Consider the following 25,896-nt stretch of genomic DNA (forward strand, 5'->3'; position numbering starts at 1 on the left):
GCCGACCGAGCGGGCGACCTCCGCATCATAATGGGAATTTAGTAGGAAACTGAAAACAAGCTACAGAATCTAATTCATCAGTTAGTTCGTCAAATAATAAAACATTTATTTTAAATGTTAAAAATGAAATTATTCTATTACATGGCTATTAAAATTTAATTTTGGATCCATCAAGGGATGAAACAATATCTATGGGATCTATATCTGAAGCTGTACTGACTTGTACCGAATATCGTTGTTATGAAGTTCAATATTTCTAGTTTATTTTATTTATTTGTAATTATTTTGAATTAACGACTGAATATTGGTCTTCTAAATTAAAACTAATTACAAAGTAAAATAATTTTAAGTTAATTACTAAACTTCTGAGCATGGTTTGATAAGTCTCAATGCTTCATATAAACTGTAACTGTTGAAGTTCTTACAGGTTACAGAATAGAACTTCATCATTTATTTCGCTCATTTCTAAGCCTCGTTATGCAACTCAGCTCATATCTAGCACAATAGCTTTTAAACATTATCATTATACATATGTACTTACATTTATCAACTGTATCACATGCCTTATGTTTACTGTGGTTTGTAAAAACAATAAATAAGCAAAAATTAAAATTAAGTGGACTATCTTGGGCCGATTCAGCCCATTAAAGTGGTTGAAACTACCAGGCTACCGAAATCAGAAGTTGCCGTTATATTTAGTTTGTACCTTGTATAATATAAATAGCACGCCAATCATTCTATACATACGATAAATATTGTGACACAATTCAATGCTTTACGTAAACGATATTGATGAGTTCACTTTTAAGGATAGACAGATGGACAAGCTAAATATAACTAAATCAATTTTGGATTTTTTGCTGTCTCATAGTATACAGAATAACAAAATTTATATGCTCTTCATCTTATGGCGAAAATAAAATTAATATATATTTTTAAAGTTCAGTATATTTGAGAGATGTTGGCAAAAAAATAATAAAATTGAAAAAAAAAATACAATTTATTTCGATTTCTTTGGCAGTCAGTAATACGTTGTATTGTAATTTATTTCCTTTAATGTTTTCTCATTAATAAGAATGTTGTGCAAAATTGGTTTTCAGCATAGGCAAATTTTTGGTAAGGTTAAGTGACTGCCTTTCCGAAAAATGTCTAAAATGTTCAATGAAAATTTGCCACAATTCTGTCTGATTAATTATGCTGTTTTTAAAAGCACAGCAAAGATAAATTACGCCGAGTTCATCAGCTGTAATGAACAACTGTAACGTAATTGCTTTCGATCGAACTGTGTCTATTTACTTTGGGCTATCTACTTAGAAAACAAGTTTCTTGTTCGCTGTTTCAACAACTTTTTACAATCCGTTTCAAATCCTAATGTGGACGTCGGACTGCCCGTCCCATGTTAACCAGATCAAAGGAGATGCTTATTCGATTGAACGAAGGAAAGAATCTTTAACATGATATGACATGGAATTCCCAAGTGACTGAAAAACATTTTTATTTGTAATTTAAGATAAACACATATACTATCAGGCCATGTACAGAAGACTGAAGACGAAGAGTCGGAATGAACGTGCACAGTGTTAGATAGGAGCTCATAAAGTATTAATGCGTATCCGAGAGTAACGAGCAAATATTCAATCTTTGGCAAAGCGGCACGGTAAACCAGTGATGAAACTTTAATTCGTTTGGTTGAAACTGTAAACATATCGAAGTTATTGGCTGTATCCCAAGACCATTCGAACGAACCGAAGCGTGTACATGTTTTATCGTTTCACATTAAAGATGAGTTCAATAAAAACAACAACACTTTAATTAAAACAACACACAACAATACGAATAAGCTCAGCATGAATCTTCACATTTAGAGACATACGCTGTTGCTTCTTTTTTTTTGCGTTTTATTGGAAACTTGCAGACACTCTTAGATGTTAGAAGAAATGTCAATGTATATTTTTTTTATAAATTTTGTTTTAAAACAATAATTTAATGTTGTTCCAGCTCATTATAAATTGCATTCGTTTTGGGATCTTAGTTTTGAGCTTCGAACATAATCTAGATATATTATTAAATTGCATCGCCTAAAAAATTTTGAAATTGAATTGGATTGTAGAAAAACAATAAAGGAGACTCCGACCAAAGGAAATACATGAATCGATCCAGATAGTAATTTTGTGTGGATAAGGAAAAATCTTATTTGCGAAAAGCAATCCACTAGAAACGATTCAAAAGTAAAAAAAAAAACATAAAAAAACATAATGAGCTATTCTGGAAAAACGTTTCGGTGAATATTAAACATGCTCGATTTAAGTGTTCTATGGGGCGTATGAAAACCGTAACATAACAGTAATAACTTAAAAATCATACGTTGTTGCCAAAAATAAAATTAGATATCAGGATTATTGTTGCGACTCGAGTCAATGATGATTTAACAATATTTTGCAAAACTTTTATGTCAATTGCGTACAAATGTACACAATTCTATTTCGCTCATTCTGACTAATTAAGCTGATATATTTTAACGAATATAAGTTATTCGAACCTAACCCTGATACGAATGGTATACGGCTGTTTGCAATATCACACACTTTTGACTTTATGATGAAAGAAATAATGCCTTTGTTGAGATTTCCTCTTCTAATGACTGCTGAATTAAAATAAAGTAAAATGGCGTAATGGCGTGAATTTTTCCTTAAAAACCTATATCTATAAAAGAGGAAAATGTTTGTATATTTGTTTGTAATTTATAGGTATATATAAATTGGTTATATAAATTTTTGAAATTCCACTTGGATCTAGAGATATAGCATCAGAATCGGAGATCCCTCCCAAAAATGTTTATTTTATATGCACATATTTATTGATCGATTACAGAAATGCGTAACGGATTATGAGACAAAAATAAATTTACCAAATAAAATTGAAATCGGTTCAGATTTGGATATAGCTCCCATACACATTTTCGACCAAACACGATATGTATGTTCGATTACAATGACATTTGGAATGTGTGACGGGATTTGATCAGAAAATAAATTTGTCAAGTTATATTGAAATAAGTGCAGATTTGGATATAGCTCTCATATACATTTTTGGCCGATTTCACATATTTGATGTACCAAACACGATACGTATGCCCAATTTGACGAAAATAAATTTGCCACATTATATTGACATCGGTTGAGGTTTAATGTATGTTATTCCCCAAACACGATACGTATGTCCGATTCCAATGAAATTCAGAATGTGTGGCGGAATTTAGTTACAATAATAAATTTAACAAATTAATTAGAAATCGGTTAAGATTTGGATATATATTCTCGACCAACTTCACATATTTGATGTACCAAATACGGTATGTACTTCCAATTTCAATGAAATATGGAGGGTGTGACGGAAGTTGATGTAAAATTACATTTTGTCAAATTATATTGAAATCGGTTCAGATTGAGATATGATTTTATTAAGAAGCATTGACTCACAGCGCCTATGCAATGGTATTAGGCTAACAGAAAAAAAACTACACAACAATTTAATTGAGGATACGATTAATGCGGGGAAGTATGTCGCTACCTCGAATTCTCTAATTGCAACAGAAATGCCACTCAACTTCAAAAGATTGCAGTTTCCTGCATGCTTTACATTTGCTATGACATTAATAAATCCGAAGGACAAACCCTTCGTGTATACGGACTAAATTTGGCATTTTCCTGCTTTTCTCATGGTCAGCTGTTCCTGGCATGTTCACTCGTTTGTGGATCGAGGTATTTGTTTATTTACGCATTAAGGTATTCCAATAATTGCCTTGTTTAAATGTTTGACTTTGTTCTATTTTTTTTTAACCAACAAATATTTGTATATAAAATTTTGGTTGCATATAAAAGGGGCAGCGAAGCGCACCGGGTTCAGCTTAGGTTCCTTGAGACGGTATTAGGGACCGACAAAAGAAGTGAGATTTTGGTTTCCCGGTCTTCGATGAAGACACCTATTGTCGTTCCTTCAATCCAAGAGACACAGTGGTATTAGTATTTCACACATTGCAGCTTTCCTTGTTATGGGTATACGGTTTGATGGTATGTCGAGCGACCTTTGTTGATAAACTCTTTCATCACCCCGCAAATACTTGATCGCCACGTTTTTTGGGGTTTTGATAATATTTCAGTAGCAAATTTTATCATTGTTTCATTAAGATTAACGCTTCAAAGGCAACATGTTTCATCTAATAACTATTTCTAAGAAAAATCTTTTCTAACCTGATCCACTGTCACAGGTCTGTTATAAATCAATAGGAAATATAAAAATTTACCACCTTAATAAATTAGAGCAAAGACAATTTTTTCTACCTCTTCTTAAATTAAAGAAACATGAATATATTTATAATCACGTGTGTTATCAGTTATAAGGCCGCTGTCTCAATAAAGATATTGGTGTAATTCACTGCAGAAACCAGGAAATTTTGACTCGAATTAACTAAAACACAACAACAGATATAAATCTATGGAAAAAACTTGATTTGTTTCAGGAGCCTTGCTCAACAAAAATGTTATCCGACAAAAAATGCTCAGCTATGCCTGACAAAACCATGTGACCGTTATGCCTATCATTTTCTCTCGATTTGATTAGAAATATGTTAAGAATTTCATTTTGGTTTGCATTTCTTGCCAAAAAAGACAACAAAGTGCGGGCATTCTGCCCATTCGGTCATGTTTTCGGGAATTGGAACGAGTGTCACTTACCACACACATATTTACCCGGTCATGAATAATTTGTATATCTTAAAAATGTTATCTTTGTTTAAATCTAGAAAATTGCTATTCTTTCATAAACACAACGACTTGTTCCGCTTTACGACAACGACAAATGAACGAACGGTATTATTATGTTTAGAAAGCAAAAACCCCTCAATATTACTGGCGATTATTGTGTTTACAAATGTACGTGAAGATGTCTTCCTGTCACGTTATTACTTTTCAAACGTTCACTTGACATCCAAGCGACTTAAGAACATTTGGAGTCCTTAATCTTTAATGAACCACTCTGCGACAACTTCAAACGCACAAAAAAAAAAACACCAAAAAGGTGAAGTCAAGTCGAAGTCACGGAGAAACTGAAGAAGACAGTGTTTGACTTTTTGCGATTCCTTTGCTTGTCCTAACTGGATTTATTTCAACTTTTGAAGTAGAAGACGACACTCTAAGTGCCAGATTTGCTGATGTTTGTGTTTTCATTTTATTCGCCATTGAATGAAAATTTTATTTATTTGGATGTGTAGTTTATTCTGGCGTTTGAAGTAAACGTGTCGTGCCACTGTTTATGGTCGGCCGCAATGGTTTGTTGAGAGTTTGTTGCCACAAAATGAATATTATTTATCTGATATGGGTTGACATTAAGTGTGTACTGCCTGCAAAGATATCCAAGTTTACTCTACGCATACATAGCGAAGACTGCAGTACTGCAAACAACAACAACAACAACATCAACAACGACAGTATATTCCCTAAATAACAACAACGACAAGTCACACGTTTTATATTTTACACAAATTGCGATTGTAGATCAGTGACGTATACAATTTATGTGCTCGTACACAGAGTGTGTACTCTGCTATTCGTAAGTTCCCCAAAGAAACACATGTCCTATCGCATTTGTACAAAACTGAAATGCTTATAAACATACGTACACATGATATGGATGTATGTACACACACACACACACGCCCATATAGAGACACACAAAGCAATCGTGTAATACATCTGCACACTCGCACATGTGGAATGGCTGGGATTGTATGTGCGTATGTACGGATACGCAATGATATCCCCAAAGACATTGATGTAGAGGTACTCGTCCTTTAGTTAAATGGTCTTGTTAAAAGTGCAGATTTAAGAGTAAATTAACATATCTCAATACCAATCTGGTGGTACAAGTGATTCTCATGTTATTGTAAACACAAACATAACAGCATAACACAACATACAGTATTATAAGACCTCCCTCCAGGTCTTTGAAATCCATGCGCTATAACCAGACAAACACAAGAACACAACATGTCAAAGGAAATATGCCGTCCCACACTAAAAGCACATCTAAGTTTGCACAATACACAGTACCATTCCCACACGCACACACAGGCATATTAAATATACATAAATACAAATGTGAATAGTTATGTTGTACATATTAACTGTCCAACAAACAAATGTTTACAAACCAATTTCAATATCTCTTCTAATATCTCTAGATTGGGGGCAGAAATATTGATACCATTGTCGAAAAATGTAAATGAAGAAATTAAAAAACCAAATGACATATAGTCGGTGTTATGCCAAAGTCTTCCACACGTCATTTGCCAGTTCGAGTAAACTGGAAATTGAACTAATATAATTGTTTGGATGGAATTATTAAGAATAATACAAAAACCTTTCCACGAAAGTCAAAAGCCTGTTTCCGTTAGAAAAAAATACAAGTAAAAAAGCAGCCCTTAACCTTCCTCCCAGATGGTTGCACGAATGTCATAGGAATGGGTACCCATTACGAACTCCAAATATTAAATTTGAAAATACTGCTGTGAAAAGTGCGACAAAAATGATCAAATATGGAGACTATCGCAAAACTTGGACCCATATGTACAGTTATTTGCAAGGATGTTACCAGTCAATTTTAATGCAAGACGACCAGCCCTTACACAGTTTTCGTCTTTGATGTATATTTTGAAAAACAAAGAAATTTGCAACTAATAATTAAGAAAAAAAATAGTGTTATAGAAAATAAATTATTAATTTTTTTCTTAGTAAACATTGCAATGATTAAAACAAATAAAAATTCAATCTTACGAAAATTATTTTCAAAAGAAAAAAGTAAACAAGTAAGTAAAGGCTACAGTCGACTGGGGCCGACCGTTGAATACCCTACAACACTATAATAAACGATACAGTTTTTATAGGCTAGATACTCGAAAGAATTCCAAAGATATTGTGACAAATAATATAAGAAAACCATCAGGTTCCGTTCTCTAATTTTCGAATAATAGCAACTTAAACTAATTTGCTCATTTCCAATTTATTGGTAGATTATGCACGTAAATGGTCTTCCTAGATCTGGAACCAATATTTCCCAAAGACCTATAATCTCTCAGAAGTGGCAAAGATTAACATTTATTATTTGTTTTTGAACGAAAAGCATCTATATGAGATACAGACATTTGACTATATTCTTGAACGAAATCAGCGCTAACGAAATAGTCAGAAGTGCGTCTTTCCTGTATTTGTGAATTCTCCAAAAAGTCACTGGAATGGACATTTTCGTATTTTGTCTACAAGAGTTGGCAAACTATTTCACACATTGAATATTTTTGGATGGCCATTCAAAACTGCTTAACTTTTGCAATGTCCGGTAACCCCCATTCAAATATGCGTGAGGATCGGGCGATAATTATGATATGCTGACAATTTTGCAGTTTTTTGGTCCATTTCAACCCCTAAATATATGGCGATCATCTCCAAAAAGAGTAGGTTTCTATTCTGACCCTCATCTTATCCCCATGCAAAATTTCGAAAGGATCGGGCCATAAATGCGATCTGTATATGATATCCGGATATCCTAACTACTTAGTTTCGTTAGCTGTAGAAATATTACCAAATGTTTAATTCAAAATGAAAATATGCCAAAAATATGACAAAATTGAAAAAATATGAGAAAATTTTACAAAATCAATATTTTCATCTTTAGAGAGATATTTTTATGCGATTTTTTTAGACGTTTTTTCTTTCCTGCCAAGAGGCCATTCTGAATTAATGAGAACTGTCGAAATCAGTTCAGCCGTTCTCGACATATAAGAGATTTTCCAAGCATATCTTCTTTGATAGACATATATATCGCACATACTTTGCTATATATCCGATTTTTTTGGATGTTAACATCAGTGTAAAGATCAGAAGTAACCTTGTCATGGCTTCGTGATTTCACCGGGATTTAAAATATTCGCGGTTTAATGAAAATTTTTAAATTTTTTCAACATAAAAGATATGGTCTATTTTACCCGCTAAATATTATCCGATGACCACCCAAATTGGTAGGCTTCTTCCCCGCCCTAAACTCTAGCTACATGCGCTTCGATTGGTCTATAATTGCAACCTGTATAGCTACTGCAAAATCGGACATTTTTTCAGTATTTGGTCCATTTCAACCCCTAAATATTATGCGATCATCTCCAAAAGAAATAGGCTTCTATTCTCGCCCGAACCCCACCTTCGTGCAAAATTTCGTTAGGATCGGGCCATAATTGCGACCTGTAGCGTGATTACAAATTAACATGGACAGACGGACAGACGGACAGACGGACGGACGGACATACATAGCTAGATCGACTCAGCTCGGCGAGCTAGGAAGATCCATATATACTTTCCTATGTGGGAAATCAATATTTCGAGGTGTTACATAATTTTTGGCCCAATCAAACTTATAATACCCCCAACACATAGTGTTGTTGGGTATAAAAAGCAGCTAAGTCCGACCGAATAACCTCCACAATTCGGAAGGAACTTGAAATTTTTCAAAAAAAACTTCCGTAAACTACCATCTAAATAAAAACTGTTATATGAGGGCTATACGAATACCTGGACCTGCATACAAAAATTTTTGTCATAGGCTGTCCGTCTGTAACGGTACCTCCCGATATTCGGTATTTTCATGATTTTAGCGACAGTATTTACTAGAATTATTTAAAATTTCATGTTTAAAGTTCGTAATGGGTAAATACTGTCGCTAAAATCATGAAAATACCGAATATCAGGTGGAACCGTTATATGGGGGATATACGAAAACGTGGACCGACAGGGCCAATTTACGAACTTAACCTGCCTACTGGTAAACTATGCATGCATGCAAAAATTGAGCCTTCTATCTTAACTCGTTCGAAAGATAGCGTTATTAGATTAGACAGGCGGACAGGCAGACGCACATCGCTAGATCGTATTAGAATTTTACTCTGGTCCAGAATATAAAGAGTGATTTGTTAAGAGCTTGATAACTTTTTTTTTTAAAAAAACGCATAAAATTTGCAAAATCTCATCGGTTCTTTATTTGAAACGTTAGATTGGTCCATGACATTTACTTTTTGAAGATAATTTCATTTAAATGTTGACCGCGGCTGCGTCTTAGGTGGTCCATTCGGAAAGTCCAATTTTGGGCAACTTTTTCGAGCATTTCGGCCGGAATAGCCCGAATTTCTTCGGAAATGTTGTCTTCCAAAGCTGGAATAGTTGCTGGCTTATTTCTGTAGACTTCAGACTTGACGTAGCCCCACAAAAAATAGTCTAAAGGCGTCAAATCGCATGATCTTGGTGGCCAACTTACCGGTCCATTTCTTGAGATGAATTGTTCTCCGAAGTTTTCCCTCAAAATGGCCATAGAATCGCGAGCTGTGTGGCATGTAGCGCCATCTTGTTGAAACCACATGTCAACCAAGTTCAGTTCTTCCATTTTTGGCAACAAAAAGTTTGTTAGCATCGAACGATAGCGATCGCCATTCACCGTAACGTTGCGTCCAACAGCATCTTTGAAAAAATACGGTCCAATGATTCCACCAGCGTACAAACCACACCAAACAGTGCATTTTTCGGGATGCATGGGCAGTTCTTGAACGGCTTCTGGTTGCTCTTCACTCCAAATGCGGCAATTTTGCTTATTTACGTAGCCATTCAACCAGAAATGAGCCTCATCGCTGAACAAAATTTGTCGATAAAAAAGCGGATTTTCTGCCAACTTTTCTAGGACCCATTCACTGAAAATTCGACGTTGTGGCAAATCGTTCGGCTTCAGTTCTTACACGAGCTGTATTTTATACGGTTTTACACCAAGATCTTTGCGTAAAATCTTCCATGTGGTCGAATAACACAAACCCAATTGCTGCGAACGGCGACGAATCGACATTTCACGGTCTTCAGCAACACTCTCAGAAACAGACGCAATATTCTCTTCTGTACGCACTGTACGCATTCGTGTGGTTGGTTTAATGTCCAATAAAGTAAACTGAGTGCGAAACTTGGTCACAATCGCATTAATTGTTTGCTCACTTGGTCGATTATGTAGACCAAAAATCGGACGTAAAGCGTGAAACACATTTCGAACCGAACACTGATTTTGGTAATAAAATTCAATGATTTGCAAGCGTTGCTCGTTAGTAAGTCTATTCATGATGAAATGTCAAAGCATACTGAGCATCTTTCTCTTTGACACCATGTCTGAAATCCCACGTAATCTGTCAAATACTAATGCATGAAAATCCTAGCCTCAAAAAAATCACATTTAAATAGATTTTCACTAAATTTGAAGGGTATGCAAACCCTCGTAACAAATATCGTTGCTATTGACTGCATATTATGATGTTAAAAAGGCTTAAATTTACTCTAGTCGGAACATGACCCTTTGAACCAAAAATCCTATTTAACTACACAATCGTACCACTTACATAAGATTAGAAGTAAATGTGTATGGGAGTAACATTTACACCTGAACCGATTGGTTTATCTTTTATTTTTACATGTATTTGAACTAATTTCCAACAAATTGCATATACCTTCGTCTAGGCTAAATTCGAACACATGGGCAAGAAAATTTTGTCCGATTTTATGAATTGGGTGCACAGCTATCAAAGAATCTGATCGAGCTGTAATTGGGAATTTGTATTTGCAACGTTTAGAATATCGTGATTCATGGCATTTGGTTTTGTCCAACTCGTAATTGATGACACAATAATTTCAGAATAGTCAAAGATAATTACTCTTTTTCTCCAATTAACGTCAGAGGGAATTTTGTTTGTGACACCTCGAAATATAGATTTTAGACCCCACAAAGCATACAATTCTATGTCGATTTAGCGATGTCCGTTCGTCTAACTGTCTGTGGATATCACTTAAGCTTCCGAATGAAGTAGGTTGATAAAATTTTACTGAAATGTATATTATATCTGCAGGACTTTTGGAAATGGGCCATGTAGGTCCTTGTTGTGGTATAGCCCCCATACAATGGTACCTCCGAATTACGGTATTTTGCTGATTTAGGCGAAATTATTCACAGGAAATGTTTCAAATTTGTTATTTGAAGTTAAAAATGGATACTACAGCCTATGACAGAAAATTGTCCGTGCAGGTCCACGCCTTCGTATAGCCCCCATATAACAGCACCTCCCTATACTCGGTATTTGGATGATTTTAGGTAAATTATTCACCGATTTTTTTTTTCAAGTTTCGCATTTGAATATCTAAATGGCTTGTGACAAAAGTTGCCTATGCAGGTCCACGTCGTAATATAATTATTTTGACAGAATTTTTAACGGATTTAATTTTTTTTGAAAATTGCCAATTTCGTTGCAAATGGAGGAGGGTATTCGAAGTTCTGCCCGGCCGGACTAACAACTTTTTTACTTCTTCATCATAGCATAATTCAATGATGATTAAACAAATATTCGGTCCCGTGCTTCACTCGAATATTTGTAATTTTTTCATGTTTCTGCCACAATTTCCGACGGAATGAGTCCCAGTTTGAAAAAACCGTTCGTACATGGTAAAATATTGATTTTTTTCATAGCTTATTATCTTCTGAAAAGGTATTATTCGCATAGTTCCACTTATCCAATCAATACATACAATCAATAATAACAGTTTAATCCGTTGTCGCTTTATACTCCCCAGAAAAACTACACCACATTAAAATTCAAACAAGTAAGCAAAGGCTATAGTCGTGCGGGGCCGACCATGTGATACCCTACAACACTACAATATGTTAGAAGCCCCCTTATGTCCAAATCCATTCTGGAAGATTTTGCTTTTGAAATGATGTGACGGAGCACTGCCCAGATATTACCCTTAGCATTTTGACCAGGGACATTTGCCCAATATTTACGCACTCCGTCGTATCTGAAAGTAAGAGGCTCCTCTGTATCTCCAAATTTAGACTCTTCTATACGATCTTCTATATTCGTCAAAGAAATCAGCAAAAAAAGGCAGAAGTTCGCATTTTGTGTATTTCGGCTATCGCCTGTGAGTAATGTTAGTATTTTTCAGACAAAAGTAGTAGTCCATTCTACCAGCTGTCCTAAACTCTAACTTCATGCGAGATTTCGTGTCATTTGGTTTCTATTTATGACCTTTATAACGGCTGCAAAATCTGGAACATTTTTAGTTGTTGGTCCATTTCAACCCATAAATATATTGCGGACTTCTTTGAAAACAATAGGCCTAGCCCTTCTGAGCCTAACCCTACCCTTTTCGTGAGGATCGGACGATAATTGCAATCTGTATATAATATCCCAAACCTGTGTTGTAAAGTGGAAAAATATTACAAAATGTACACCTTAATATTATAAGTCAAATTGAAAAAATCGCATGCGATAAAAAATATGAAATAATAAAAATATGTCACAAAATACTATAAAATCTATATTAAGATCATTTTTGACTTATTTTTATGCGATTTTTTTTTAGATTTTATACTTTTATGTCAAGAGTGCATTCTGAATTGACAAAATTTGTCAAAATCGGTCCAGCCATTCTTGAGATATAAGCATTCCATCTAACATTCCTTTCCTTTGTATATACACATTGTATATATTTCGCTATATATATCCGATATATTTACTATCGGCATCTACGTAACGGTCAGAATTGACCTCTTCGTCTATTTATGATTTCGCCGGGACTAAAAATATTCGCGGTATAATGGAAATTTGACTTTTATTTATCACAAATATTATAGTCTTTTTCACCCACTAAATATTATCCGATGACCATCAAAATCGGAAGGCTTCTGCCCAGCCTGAAGCTTTAGCCCCATGCTAATTTCCGCTTCGATTGGTCCATAATTGCGACCTGTAGAGCAACTGCAAAATCAGGATTTTTTTCAGTTTTTGGTCCATTTCTATTCTGACCTTATCCCCACCTCCATTCTAAATTTCGTGAAGATCGGGCTATAATTGCGACCTGTAGAGTGATTACAAATTAACATGGACAGACGGACAGACGGACGGACGGACATACACAGCTAGATCGACTCAGCTCGGCGTGATAGGAAGATCCATATATACTTTCCTATGTGGGAAATCAATATTTCGAGGTGTTACATAATTTTTGGCCCAATCAAACTTATAATACCCCCAACACAAAGTGTTGTAGGGTATAAAAAGAAAAAAACTTCAAATGTACATTTGAAAACAGTAAATCAAAATTGAAAAAATCATGCATTATAAAACATTACTATTGTACATTTCAAAGTCAAAATGAAAAATTCAAAATTTCACATTTTTACGCGATTCTTTTGTAATTTTTTTTTTTTGGATTTTATCCTTTTCTGGCAAGAGGCAATCAAATCAGACAATCAATCAATTCTTGAGTTTTTTTCCCGATAGTAGAATTTTTCCGTTCTCGAAAAATCGATTTAATTCAATAAAGTTAATGAAATTGAAAAAAAAAAAAAAAAAAACAGTTCAAACAATATATATATATATATATATATATATATATATATATATATATATATATATATATATATATATATATATATATATATATATATATATATTTTTTTTTTTTTTTTTTTTTTTTTTTTTTTAATTTTTCATAAGTATCTTTTTGTCACTTGTAGAATATAAAACAATTCCAGTGGAAAGAAACTATCCTAATGATAAAGACATATAGACTCACATACGAATGTACATGTTGGCAGATATAATGGCCACAAAAAGGTTTTTTCATATGATATGTGGCAAAACATTTCATTCAAAATAATGATTCAGCATTCCAGCCATTATTTGTTTTAAGGTGTTGCTTCTAATTAGGGTTTATGTGGGGGGTGCGTGTGTTTATATGTGAGAGGTATTACACATGTGCTTACAATGATGGATTTCCTCACCCCGAAGTGTACAACAATATTAAAGTCAGTGTTTATTTTTATGTTAGAGGTTGTTCAAAGACGACCGATTCTCGTTAACATCCGTTTATGTCATTTGAATGTGAACATTAGTTCGAGTCATTCGCCGTCACGGGCATCATCGTTGCCAACACTGACATCGTTCTGGTGTTTTATTAATCTCAGCCATGTAACAAATTGCGTATAATTGAATTGAATATTTATTAGGCACGTTTTTGTCTTATTACACGACGATTCTTTCTTCAGCCACACTGGAAGATAACCAACCAAGCTGGCGCAGTCGACAAGTCATTGTGGTTTATCTCGGTTGCCGGAGCATAAAACACGGCATTTTCTCCGCCTTTTCGTTTCTAATGAAATCCCTGCATGTGAGTCTCACTCGAAATAACCCATGTGAGTGGTACCTCTCGCTCGCTACCGCATACCCTGAAGGTGAGGGGGATGTACCAAGAACATAAGCGGGCGTTTCACTTGAGCCAGACATGAATTAATGTTGTGAAAACATTAAAATCATGTATGCGTAAAGAAGAAAACGCATAAAATGCATTAATAGCAGTTACTTTACCATGTCGGCATAATATATGACAACAATAAAACTTAATGATGCTACCCGAAAAAACGGCGGCAATAACAACCACAGCCGTGACAAGCAGTGGCAATGGCAGCAGTAGATGATGTAAATCGCTCGACTACACACGAGTCCTTGTAATTCCTTGTTTCCGAATCAGAGGAGCAGAGCTCTGCATGGTTGGAACAATCAAGACAAAGTTGCTGAGAAATCACGAATTTCAAACCATTAGACTAATTTTTTTTTGAAAAGATTAGCAATTATTCTCAATTTTCCTGAAACGGCTGTGAGAAACTATTAAACACCTGTTTGAGTACTTCGTATTTTACAGCGATGACAAATCTTAAAAAAGTGTCAAATCTTTCGGCAATCTTTGAGTATGTACATATTACTGTCACATTTATTAGTAATTTCCTGAAAAGTGTCCGATAACATTTGAAACTATCGCAAAAATTTCCAAATCGTATATAATAAAAAAAGATTTTTATGCAATTCGAGAATTCATTTTAAATTCAAATGGTTTTAATTAATTTTTTTTTGTTTCTGTTTTGAAACAACAATAATAATAAGAAATTTACTATGAAAATAAAAGCAATGCGACGCGTTTCGCCGTTGGTAGGCCTTGAAACGCCTTTAAGATCCATTCTTTGGGAGGTATTATTTACTTCAAAGTGATTGCGATAAAGCATATGCGGATATTTAAACACCAGAAGAATCCGAGTTCGACTTAAGTTCTACTAAGGAAATCTTTTTCCCACAACAACTTCATTACTTTCAATGCAAAGACCTGTTTTTGTGCTGCTGTTGGATGACTTCACGCTTCACACCGAGGTCCGTGGTTCAAATCGCAGACGTGTTCAGTTGACTTTCAATTTTTGTGTTTTGCCTTATTAGGGCGAAGATAATGTAGTTATGGTTTTCTTAGATTGTTTCTCTTTCGAGACGAGCTTAACTTTGCAGTTCAAATTCTGACATGAGTGTCTTTATTTATTTGCATGAGTAATTTAAAATATTCATTTGAATTTGTACAGGGTTGTCCATATTCGGCGGACCCATCTGGCAACGCCATAACTTTTGACAGAGATGTCACATCGCTTGATGACATACCGCGTTTGAAGCGTCAGTCCAAGCAGATTTTTACCATGAACCAATACACGCCACGCGAAATAGTTGAAATTTACATTCCACAGAAGAAGTCAATAGTGAAAACTTAACGTGATTTTAAAACATTAAAAAATGTGAGAAGTGCGCCTTCTAAGAACACCATTAAGCGTTTGTACGAAAAATTGTCGACTGGTAAGGCTCTTTCTAATCCGAAGAGGCCATATAAAAGTCGACCAAGGCGATCGGCCGAGAATATCGCTGCCGTACGAGCCAGTGTTGTGAGGTCCCCAAGAACATCCCAAAAACGCCGTTCTCAGCAGTTGGGCATGGCTCGGTCCACTTTACAACGGATTGATTTGCAGTTGTTCCCGTACAAAATTCAATTGACGCAAAGAATGTTGCCTGCGGACAAGCCTCGTCGACTGGAATGGGCCTAAAGAGTCGTGGGTCCGTCGAATATAGGCAACCCTTTATTGCATTTTGTTTAACTGGAAATGATAATTATATGATTTTCTAATTTTTTATTTCATTTATTCGATTGAAGATTTTATATATTTTATAAAATTTATAGTCATTACTAAATATTTTTTTTTTTATATTTTGTTTCGAATTAAATAATTTGAATTTCGAAGGAAATAATTGGGATTATAAATAAAAAATGTAATGAAAAAAAAAAAAATAAAACTTTATATGGAATAGTTACCTCTATATCTATAAAAGAGGAAAATGTTTGTATGTTTGTTTGTTTGTAATTTATGGACTCGAAAACCGCTGAATAGATTTTCCTGAAAATTTCCATATATACTGCAACATCGCCTGAAAGTAACATAGGCTATATACATTTTTGAATTTCCACTTGGAACTGGAGATATAGCATCAGATTCGGAGGTACCTCCCAAAAATTTAGATTTTATATGCACATATCTATTGATTGGTTGAAGATACAGTCTCAAAATTTGGAATACGTAACGGAATTTGGAACAAAAATAAGTTTGCCAAATTATATTGTAATCGGTTCAGATTTGGATATAGCTCCCATATATATTTTCGACCGATTTCATTTTTTTGATGCACCAAACACGCTATGTATCTCTAATTTCAATGAAATTTGGAATGTGTAGCGGAAATTAAAACAAATATACATTTGTCAAATTATATTAAAATCGGTTCCGATTTGGATATAGCTCTCATATATATTTTCGACCGATTTCATGTATTTTATGCACCATACACGATATGTATGTTGGATTCCAAAGAAATTTGGAATATGTATCGGGATTTTGATCAGAAAATAAATTAGTCAAATTATATTAAAATCGGTTCAGATTTGGATATAGCTCCCATATATATTTTCCAAAGATTTCACATATTTGATGCACAAAACACGATACGTAGATCCGATTCCAAGGAAATTCGGCATGAGTGGCTAAATTTGGTACAAAAATAAATTTGACAAATTATATTCAAATACGCTCAGATTTGATTATAGCTCCCATATATATACTCAGACGATTTCACATATTTGATGCACCCAAAGCGAGAGAGACAAAATCTGGCACCAGAAAAAATTGCCAAATTATATTAAAATCAGTTGAGGTTTGGATATAGCTAACATATATACTTCGGCCGATTTCATACATGCTATGCACCAAACATGATATATATGACCGATACCAATGAAATTCAAAATGTGTGGCGGAATTTGGTTACAATAATAAATGTGACAAATTAATTGGAAATTAGTTAAGATTTGGATATAGCTCCCATATAAATATTCTCGGCCGATTTCACATATTTGACGCACCAATTTCAATGAATTATGAAAGGTGTGGCGGAGTTTGGTGTAAAAGTAATTTTTTTAAAATTATATTTAAATCGGATCAGATTGGGATATGATTTTGATAAGAACCATTGACCCACAACGCCTTAGGCTAACATTAAATAACAACACAACACTTTATTTGAAATGCGCTTATTACGGCGAAGTATGTTGCTATCTCGAATACACTAATTGCAATAGAAAAACCACTCTACTTAAAAAAATTGCAATTTCCTGCACGCTTGGTATTTGCTATGAAATAAATAAATCCAAAGGACAAACCCTTCGTGTATGCATGTCATGTTACTGCTTTTGTAATGATTTTGTTTATTAACGCATTAAATTAGTGCAATATTTTTTTTAATTTTTAAATTTGTTTTTCTTTATCCAACATATATTCGTAAATAAAATTTTGCATGCATATAAAATCAAAAGGGGTAGCGAAGCGCACCGGGTTCAGCTAGTTATGTTATAAAAATTAACGGATTATAATTAAAATGTTTTGTATTAGAAATTGAATTTTCAAATCACGAACGATACGTTACAAATAAATGGATTGCGTTTGAGCGGCTGTGTAGCCCAAATATTGGATTTTTATACCCTACAACACTATGTGGTAGGGGTATTATAAGTTTGATTGGCCCAAAAATTATGTAACACCACGAAATATTGGTTTCCCACATAGGAAAGTATATATGGATCTTCCTAGCTCGCCGAGCTGAGTCGATCTAGCTATGTATGTCCGTCCGTCCGTCTGTCCGTCTGTCCATGTTAATTTGTAATCACTCTACAGGTCGCAATTATGGCCCGATCTTCACGAAATTTAGAATGGAGGTGGGACTGGGGTCAGAATAGAACCCTATTTCTTTTGGAGATGATCGCTAAATGTTTAGGGGTTGAAATGGACCAAATACTGAAAAATGTCGGATTTTGCAGTAGCTATACAGGTCGCAATTATAAACCAATCGACGCGGAAGCTAGGGTTTAGGGCGGGGAAGAAGCCTACCAATTTGGGTGGTCATCGGATAATATTTAGCGGGTAAAATACCACATCTTTTGTGTTAAAAAAATCAACATTTTTCATTAAACCGCGAATATTTTAAATCCCGGCGAAATCACAAATCCATGTCAAGGTTACTTCTGATCTTTACATTGATGTTAACATCCAAAAAATCGGATATATAGCAAAATATGTGCGATATATATGTCCATCAAAGAAGATATGCTTGAAAAATCTCTTATATGTCGAGAACGGCTGAACTGATTTCGACATTTCTCATTAATTCAGAATGGCCTCTTGGCAGGAAAGAAAAAACGTCTAAAAAAATCTCATAAAAATATTTTAATAATTTTCTCACATTTTTTAATTTTGTCATATTTTTGGCATATTTTCATTTTGAATAAACATTTGGTAATATTTCTACAGCTAACACTAAGTAGTTAGGATATCAAGATATCATATACAGATCTCATTTATGGCCCTATCCTTACGAAATTTTGCATGGAGATAAGATGAGGGTCAGAATAGAAGCCTACTCTTTTCGGAGATGATCGCCATATATTTAGGGGCTGAAATGGACCAAAAAACTGCAATATTGTCTGCAGGTCGTAATTATCGCCCGATCCTCACGCACATTTGAATGGGGGTTACCGGACATTACAAAAGCCAAGCAGTTTTGGATGGCCATCCAAAAATATTCAATGTGTGAAATAGTTTGCCAACTTTTGTAGACAAAATACGAAAATGTCCATTCCAGTGACTTTTTGGAGAATTCACAAATACAGGAAAGACGCACTTCTGACTATTTCGTTAACGCTGATTTCGTTGCAGAATAAAGTCAAATGTCTGTATCTCATGTAGATGCATTTCAGTCAAAAACCAATAATAAATGTTAATCTTTTGCCACTTCTGAGAGATTATAGGTCTTTGGGAAATATTGGTTCCAGATCTAAGAAAACCATTTAAGTGCAACATCTACCAATAAATTGGAAATGAGCAAATTAGTTTAGGTTGCTATTATTCGAAAATTAGAGAACGAAACCTAATGGTTTTCTTTTATTATTTGTCACAATATCTTCTGGAATCCTTTTGAGTATCTCGCCCATATAAACTGTAACGTTTATTATAGTGTTGTAGGGTATTCAACGGTCGGCTTCGCTCGACTGTAGCCTTTGCTTACTTGTTTCAATTGTGTTAATTTTTTTTTTTTTGAATTGATAACGGTGACCAGGGATGGCGGATAATAGTCAAGCATTTCATAGGTCGCAAATCCGAAAAGTCTGTTTTTTCAGTCGCCAAAAAGACTAGTTTTGGAATTAAATGTCCTAGAATAGTCATCAGTATCAATGCCACTGCGAGGCCAAAAACATAATTACATATACGAAGATCCACTGCATTTCAGATTAGACGCAGGTGTACACAATGAAGTTGGCCTTTAAATCGCCTGGATTTGGTCTATATATGTGTGCTTTAAGAAAACACATTAAACATTGATTGAGGAAGGATTTGACCAAAACAAGTCATTTATGCTTGGTGGAGATTTATATTGAAACGTTACAACCTAATAATACTTGAAACACAGTATGTGAATATACATAAATATCTAGGATTTTATACAAGTCCTTGTGACATATAATGGGTATGCCCAATTGTCTTGACTGTCTCACATGCTGGCCTTTTTTTCAACGTCGTATAAGTTGGCAATTCATTACCACTACATTTTATTATGTTAAGTTGTATTTGTAATTGTTAAAAACTTTTTCAAGTTCTTTATTATATGGCAGTTCTCTCCCATCTCTAGAAACATCGCAGTTTATTGTGTATGGCTGTGTGTGGGAGTAGGAGTGTACAAATACATAAGCAGAATGGACATGAAATATGATGTCATGTAAAGCAAGCTGAAACACAAACACACACACATACACAAAAAGAGCAAAAATCATGTGCCATAATGTATGGTCGTTTTCTTGTCTTGTACGGATGTAAACAAGTCGAATGAAAGGAAAGCTTTGATTCTCGAGTTTACAACAGAGCTCACGCACACACACACACACAACCAGCCACCCACTCGCCAACAACATAGTACCTATCATGTTCATTTTGCTTTGTCCTTCCAATGCATCGTCTATTGTAATGTACTTCCGTAAGTAAAACAAATACAAAGCGCAATCAGGCTGAATAGATGAGGGAACATAATGGGCATGAAGTTGTTGTTCCTTTTTATTATTGACGGCAGCACTTATTGAACATTTGCAATGTACGAAGCCGGAGAAGAGATTTCAAGCGGCTTTCACTGAATCTCATAAATTGTTGTCTGTATCCATTGTTGGGAAATTTCATAAGAGTTTTGCAAAGTTCCATCGAAATGTATTCACAAAGCAAGGCAAGACGACGAAGCAAAAGCAGAAGAAAAAGCAGTACATCATTTTCGTTTGTGCTATGTCATCACTAGGAGATATTTTTGAGAAGTAAACAAGTATTAAATCACCAACTTCTTTTTAAGCATTCATTTTTATTGTTCAACTGTGACGGGTATAAACAACAAAAGTGACAGGATTCATATGCATATATACATATGTATATGCATGTGTGTACGTATGTGAAAAAAGTTGTAACAACATGCACTGAATTCATTCAATGTATGAGGAAATATTTGGGGAACATTTTTTCAAAGTTGATGTTTGATTGAAGCATTGTTTTATTTAATCAAAATTATTAATTCCACATCATCGAACTGTAACAATAGATCAGATGTCGTTTATTCTGTACTCCAATCCATACTGAATGGTATTTTGTAATGAAATATATGCAAATATTTGATCATATATATATATATATATATATATATATATATATATATATATATATATATATGGTCATATAAATTCTATCACAAATCTGACAGCGTGAAGTTAACGCAATGAACGTCCGCGAATATTTTTTGGCTGTAAATACATAAACAAACTAAAACAACTTAGAATGTAAATAAAATTAAATTTGGATAATTTTTGGATTAATCGTTTAATCATATTTTGTCAACAGTCTGCTAAAAATAAAGAGACCTACTTTTTTATTTATTTTTTTTTTTTCGTTTTTAGTTTTTGTTTTGCAGCATTCGATATTGCGACGCTTTTACTCAATTCTTCTAAAAAAATATTAAATTTTATTTAAAAATCACATTTTCTTCACAATACATGTGTACATATTTATTGCTTAGGCATGCGAATAAGTTGTGAAGGCCGGACCAAAAATGTAATCAAAACGTACAGTGTGTATGTTATTTTTTTTTTTTTTTCATAACCACATAAACAAATACCGGCAAACCTCTACAAACACAAAATGTATTTGCTTCAATGAAAATAATTTATTAATTAATTTAACAAGTAAAAAAAATTAAGTTCCGGGCGAGGCCGAACTTTTTATACCCTCCACCTAAGGGTAAAGGAAACATTAGAACCCATTATGACCTACAAATACCAATTTTTAGACATATTCATGGATAAATGTGCCAAAAATAATCAAAATACCGAATGTCGGGCCGTACAAAAACGCGGACCTGAACGTACAATGTTTCGCCAAAGGCGCTAGAACGAAATATATATGAAGTATGCAAAACATGCAAGAATATAGAAAAAAGGAATGTTATTGTATTGCGTTATGGTAATTCCTAAGTTAACTATAGACGTGGTTGCAATACTCATAGACATACATATTTCAAATGCAAAGTTTACTTCCATTCGTGTTATAATAAATTCGAAAATGCAATGTAACTAGACAGACCGCTATAGGGCAGATATATATGATATTACCAAAATTTCAATTAAAAAGTCTTTTTGGTGATCTATGACAAGTCCGCGGCTTCGGTGTATAATGGTACTTCCCTAAATTCTGTTTTTCAATGATGAACCTACATACTTTATATTTGTAGTTCGCCATAAGATTTCTCTGGAAGATAATTGGTAATACAAGCCCATTGTTTCGTTCAGTCCCCATATAACTCTACCATTCGGTATTTTGATATTTTAAAGATATTTTGTTCTAGAGAATTTTTCACATTTTCAAAGTTTCTTCCAAATAATGAAGTAATAAAATCGGTCCGGCCGAATGTAGCTTCTTTTCCACTTGTTAGTATTTATGCAGAGCCTTTGACATAACAAATTAGTCCTAAGTAAATTGGTCAGTCCCAAAAAAAATCTAAAAAAAAAATATTTTTGTACGCACATCAGATATATAACTCTTACGGCTATGTTCCATTCTATGTACATGATGCACCAACCATGCTCAACTCGTCCAATTAAGATGGCATTCGGATCAAGTTTTTTCTACAATGAGTGAAAACTAACTTGCTTTCATAATTCTACTCTCTTCGCCATACAGTATCAAACTTGTGGACACTTATGTAACGTTCTGTGTATTTTGGCATAAAACTATGATTTTTTGCATTCGGTGTTCTTACTTGCAAAACAGCTTTTATTTTATTACAGGATTGGTAATTGAATTCCATTAAAATTTTACAGGCGATTTTAAAAATGTAGGAAATTGGTCAGTCCCAAAAAAGCTTCAGAAAAGGACATGTTTACCAACAAGTGTTAGCACGTTTTATGTCGTAACATAAAATAAACAACCAGCCAGCAAACTAACAAACTGAGTACCAAAAAAAAAAAAAAACAAAAAAAGCCCTCTGAGCATGACAAGTTGTCATGTTTGAACAAAAATCGTGTTCATTTGGGAAGGGCGTTTTAAATCGTACGAATATGAACGTGCACATGTGTGAGTGTGTTTAGACAAGGATATTCTCTGCTCAAAGGTTCAACCTAAATAGATGTCCAAATTGTTTCTTTGGATTAACAATTTAACAGCAATCTATTGGATTTCTGTCTTCCTAAATCTTCTTAATATACCACAATATTGTTGTTGTTGTTGCTGTTGCTTTTTATAGTTTTTATTATAAGCATATTTGGGTACAAATACTCTCGTTTGTATGTTGTTGTACACATGTTCATTAGGCCGGTGCTTGGAGGCAATAAAGGAAAACTAAAAGCGTTCAGAATAAAACTGAAACAGAAATCTCCAAAGTAAAGCCGGAAGGATAAATTAATATCCTTTTAGATTGTTGAAAATGGAAATGTTTCAGATTTATCCTAGGAAAATATAATTCCATTTATTTTTTTATTTCACATCATCATTCTGCAGGATATTAGGGATTAAATGTTTTAAATCCAAGTATGTCCGATAACTGGTGGACGTACAGAGGAATATATCCCTTTTACTAACAATCGATTTAAATTTGTACACCTCCCTAATGTGTTTTCCATTCTATCATGCTTGTATAACCCACTCCGAAGCCAAATTGCAAATCCTATATTTAAAAACCAAAATCAAGAAAAATAATACGTATGTGCGTACATAAATTTCCGTACACAGGGGATTCTTTTTAGCATTTTTTTTTCTAAAAAGTTGCTTGTGCAATTATGCTTTTCATTCATGTTCACATGAGTGTTACACGAGTGCTCCCAAAATCCCTACACAGAAAATAATTGGGTGAAACCACTAATTTGATTGTGGAGAATTAAAAGTCAATTTAAAATGTAATCACAACAATTTCAATTTACATTAGAGCACAGAGAGAATGAGACCGAGCAACCAGATATGTGTATGCTCCAGAAGCATAGAATTCTAATGAACGAAATGCCGAGAATCCGATATACATATCTACATGCATATACAAATTATTTTCACTGCACATGTAAAGAATTTGAAGTTGTGTGTTCGAATTGAAAGAATTAGCAGACACAATATTAGCATGTCTCAAAAATATCACTAATATTTTATTTACTACTATTTTATTACCATTCAAAAGATTATTTGTTCAATTGATAATAAAAAAATCAATTGTATTCATTGAATCCTATAAATATTTAAACTTGAAATTATTGGAGGGATGTTTCGGTATTCTTCACGACTTTTGCGTTTAACTACCGTCAATACATTTAATTCATCATTTTGTCCATGTGTTTTTAGGCCCTTAAATGCTTGTTTGCACTACTAGAACGTATATCATCGATGAAGACAGATTGAAACATTTCTAGGAAATTTTAGAAATCTACCACCACGCGTTCTTGTCATACGGACGGTAATATATATTTCGTTTAATTTAGTACCTGTTCGTGTTGTCAGATACCATTGTTGTACTCAATGTGTGTTTATCACAGGCGAAGTGTGCAAATATCAATTCGGAGTTCTTCCTGATGGCATCTTTAGGTAGATTCGTTCCATATAAGCAAGTTTTTTGTAAAAACAAAATTTGTAAAACATGTTCGATAATAGACAAATTCACTGAAATAAATTCAAAGGGCTAGCTCTTAACTGCGACTGAGTGTTTCTAATATTGGAATATTCGTATAATGACAAAAAAGGGGGAAAAATACATCATCCTGTCCAAAATAAATTTTAATATTAAATTAAAAATAATTTATGTAAATTTTGTTAATCTATGGCAAACTGTAGAACTGTACCAATATTTATGTGTTATTAAGCAGTCAATTGGTGTGACGCAATCTAACTAACTGTGGGAACCACTGACATTGACAATTGCTTGCAAAAAGGTCACTAGATGTCAGTGCTAAATTGCGAAATCAAGCAATGTTTGAAGTACTTACGTGCTTCATAAGCTTAATATACTATTATATTGATTTATGCCAATTAAAAAGATGCAACTTCTACAGATATCAACATGATAATTTGAAGAAAAATTAAGTAGGTTTCGTTGAAAAAAAATGAATTTCCAACTCCAAAGATGCATTTTTCGAGTTATGACACGCTTTGAGTAAATGAGCGATATGTACTACGTAAATAAATTTCGCCACCCCCCTTCATTACCGTCAATAAGCAAATATCTAAATATATTATTATTTGTAATTATGTCAACCAATCGAATAACCGACTACAAATCCCATTTAGGTCAAACTGAGTTTGTTATACTTTCTGTTTGTAGTTCTAACCCCAAAGTAAAGCTAATTTAAAACTATTTCGTTTGTTGGGATTTTGCTGGTACAACAATATTATCAAACCCAATGTTAATAGTTTTAGAGAAAAGTTTTCCGAAAACAAGAGGAAATCCGAAACAAATCTATTTGTGTTTTTTACTGTGTATTTGCCCACAGTCTACTCCCAGTTTGCCTATTTTGCCAGAGTTGCTGGGCTCCATGCCAGCATGGAGGGGGATCCATGGGGGATTTCGTTTTGTTGTTGTGCCACAGAAGGCAAATGGAAAACAAAAAGCTAAATACGTTGTGTTTTGTATTCGTACCAAGCAACGCTTCATACCAGCTGAGCAATTTGAAGCGCCGGACCGATAGGACGAAAACGATGATGATGGGGACAAGCGGGGAATACTTGAAAAAAGAAGCACACAAATAGCACTGGGTAAAGATGTTTTCTACGAAACAATATGTATGTATATGTGTTTGTTTGTTGTTAGTATAC

The 25,896-nt window shown here is 34.1% G+C and overlaps 1 protein-coding gene across 3 annotated transcripts in view; it reads right to left on the reverse strand.

Moving 5' to 3' along the window:
* LOC101895914 (protein eva-1) overlaps positions 1-25,896 on the reverse strand; it is a 184,316-nt gene that overhangs the window by 93,026 nt on the left and 65,394 nt on the right. The gene's annotated exons all lie outside the window — the stretch shown is intronic.

Source organism: Musca domestica, unplaced genomic scaffold (genome assembly GCF_030504385.1).
Source record: "Musca domestica strain aabys unplaced genomic scaffold, Musca_domestica.polishedcontigs.V.1.1 21, whole genome shotgun sequence".
Taxonomy (NCBI): Eukaryota; Metazoa; Arthropoda; class Insecta; order Diptera; family Muscidae; genus Musca; species Musca domestica.